Source organism: Belonocnema kinseyi, chromosome 8 (assembly GCF_010883055.1).
Source record: "Belonocnema kinseyi isolate 2016_QV_RU_SX_M_011 chromosome 8, B_treatae_v1, whole genome shotgun sequence".
Classification (NCBI taxonomy): domain Eukaryota; kingdom Metazoa; phylum Arthropoda; class Insecta; order Hymenoptera; family Cynipidae; genus Belonocnema; species Belonocnema kinseyi.
Window position 1 is genome coordinate 89,057,157 of NC_046664.1, and position 3,548 is coordinate 89,060,704.

Sequence of the window (3,548 nt, forward strand, 5' to 3'; positions counted from 1 at the left end):
GGGGGGGGGGGGTCAAGTTTTACACGAATCCAATACCTTCTCTGATGAGAATGTAACAAACATTTATCATAAATTAAAATAAAGTTAATGTTGCAAATAATTAAGAAATGGAAATGAGAATCAAAGTGTAAAAAAAAGAACCGGTGAAGCAGAAAATTCAAAATTATTGAAGGTAAAATCAAAACAATGATAGGAAACTAAAAAATCTTCCCGCTACGTGAGCACATTCTTCTCTCACGCTATAGGCACGGCTTACTACGCTCGCAAGTTTGAACACGCCAAGGGCGCGCAACTGTCAGTTCTTGTGCTTCGCGCTTGATAATGTGATGATATTGTGATTTTTCTTTTGTTAAAGCTCCTTTGTCTTTAACGAACCCATTTTCAGAACGTTCCTCGTTTTTCCAAAAGTGTTATTTTTTTATTTTGAAATTTATTTTTTTACGAATAAAGGAAAATCTACTCGTCCTATCCCAAAATTATTATTTAAAAAAATTGTGAATCACAAAGTAGCTTTTTTCGAAAGAGCAACTTTTCGTTATTCATTTTTTCCATAGCTTGTGTCATTTGTCGAAAAATTTAATTCAATTTTTTATGATTAAAACCAAAACTACGCGTATCATCCAAAAATAATTTGTAACAAAGTTGTAGCTCTTTTTTGGGTGAACAAATTTTGTCCAATTATATTTTTTCATAGATTGTGTTACTTGTCCAAGAATTTTTTTTTAAATTTTAATGTTCTTTTTTACGAAAAAAAAAACTACGCATTCTATCGATAAATGTTTGATAACAAATTTGTAGCTCTTTGTCGGGTAAACAAATTTTGCGCCAGGGAGTCATCGTGGCTCAGATGGTATAGTGATTGTCCTATGTTCTAACACTGCAGCCTTGGCTTGGTGAGTATAGGAACGATTCCTATTCTGGACTGACCTCCGTACAGTGCGCTAGAGGAGTTAGAACGTCGACACGACGTAATCCTTTAATTGCCTGAGAAGGTTGGTGCCGCGATTGCGCTGTAATTAATAACCAAATTTCAATATCGAATTTTTTACAACGCTAGTTCAATAATAAATACCTAAACGCCCAGCAATAAAGACTCAATTTTTGACTTCCATTTGCTCCGTGTTCTCTTATGATTTTTTCACCCATACTCATATCATATACAGTTGCGTTCCAAAGTTTCTGGCAAAAAATTCAGTCAGTATTCATAGTTTATATCTCCGTCAAAAATGCATATTTCTTAAAAATCCAACACGGTTTCAAAGTATTTAGAAAAACCATTCAAATCTCGTTTATTTTATCCAAGATGATTTAAAAATTCATTTTTTACATTTAAAAAACAAACCATTTTTTATAATTTTTTGACGACGAAAAACCATATGTAATTTTTAAACGACTAGTCGAATTGAAAAAAATCAAATAAAAAATATTCGTGTTTTTATAACGAATTGGAGATTTATTCGTTCTTACGGTCCACATAGGAAAAAAATAATTAGAGTAAAAAATAAGTTTTAACTCAAAAAATTTAACATGCAAATTTAAAATGCAGAACATGGAATTTCGATCACTTTGTTTATTTTGACTTTAAAAAAATAAAAAATTTAGCTACAGAAAAAAATACATACCAATGACGCATTATTGAATCTATCTTTAAAAATAAATTTCATAATATTTCTGTTAATTTACATTTCGAAATCCTAAACATTAATAAAATTTACCAAAGTACCCATCAGTTATTTCAATGAAAACACGCTACTGTTTCATAGATATACATTACTCATGTATTTTTGACTTGTCATTCTTTGTCCTTTTTATACTGCGACCAAATCCATACACGCAGAGAAAAGAAATGTAATATTTACTTACCATGAATTGTAAAGGGTTTCTTGCAACCGTAACAGTATAAACTGCTCTTAATAAGAGGGTGAAAATGTCAAAATCACTCAACATTTCGTAAATGTCACAAAGAAATTAAGGTTAATTCAAGGGTTATCCTTCAGTAAAATAAACCTCTATTCCCTCGTATTACATACTGAACGACTTGTAAAATCCACTGATCCGAGATTACAATAGTAGTGCAGTGGACATTAACGAAAGATCGGTACATGCTACCGATCCGATCGGTTTACTTAACTGGCCCCTAAAGTCGCAACGCAACCTATCCGCGCGGAGCACCAGGTGAATTCACGACGCAATCGGCAATGAATGAATTGCATCACCTAAAAAACATTCCTTTTTGACATTTCTGTGACAGTCATCACATTACTCCATATTCCCAATTTGCAAGGAAGGCGTTTTATAAAAATAATACAATTTTCGATGGCACAACTTATTCACAGATCGCGTACACTTGAGAGATTATTGGAGCAAGACGTGTTTTTGTTCCGTGACTGTTTCAGCTGACATATAGATATGATGTGAATGCTACAACTTTTGTTGTGTGCCGCTATCGCATGGTCCCGTATTCAGAAGTCGTTCCCGAGGTTGCCACCCTCAGTTACAAATGCATTTCAAAATTATTTTACAGATCGCAACTCGTGTAATAGTGTATTGGTTAAGACTATTGGCTTGCGTACTTAGGTTTATGCGTTCGAACACCCCCCCCCCCCATTGCGTGCGAAATTTCTATTGTATTACAAGCATTATAAATTACAAATAACGATTAATTATAAGTATATCCGAAAATATTTATAAGAAATAACCGTGCGCTTGTTTATTAATTATTTTTAGCAATACTTTTTCACAATTTATAGTGCTGTCTTAACTGTAGTCTACGCCGATAACGTAATTCAGATCTCTTTATATTATTCGTTAAAGTGGTACGTGATAATTCGTAATTGCAGAATCCAGGAACTCTACAGAATAGCGACTGGAACGGTAAAATCTACTGATCCACAGGTCAGCACCACTTGAGAAACGGTACTAGTAACCATCATTGATAGTCATACTTATTTGCCTATAATTGTAACGTTTACTGAACTGTCATGTTGACAATATACGTACTAGGAAGATCGGTAGATTTAACTTGGTTTTCAGTAAAATTTAAGGTTGTTTTTTCTGCGTGTCGCTTTAAAATGTAGTTTTATAGTAATAGAAGTCTCCTTTCTTATTTTTAAGATTTCTGATTAGTGTTGTTTATAAGAAAATAACTATGACAAATTGTGAAAAATTGATAATAATTTGCTTTTTTAAAAGAAATGGATACATTTTACATTGTGAAATTTTACTCCGAAATGATTGTTTGCTTTTCTAAAACTAATCTAATTCAGGTATTACTTGAATTTGGTGTTTGTCTCAAAATTATGTTTTAGCATTTATAATATCACTAATTTTATAATATTGTTCAATCAGATTTAAAGACCTTTGATAAAGGTACGCATGTGTACCGAAACTGTGAGGAGGATTTTGAAAGGAGTTTTTTAAAATAAAATAAACATTGAGTTAAAACTTAATTTTTGACTCAAATTCGCGTTTTTATTATTAATTTTTGTTATAAACATAGCTTTTTCAAGTTTTATTATCCTCGATCTATGCACTGTAAAAAAAATTCT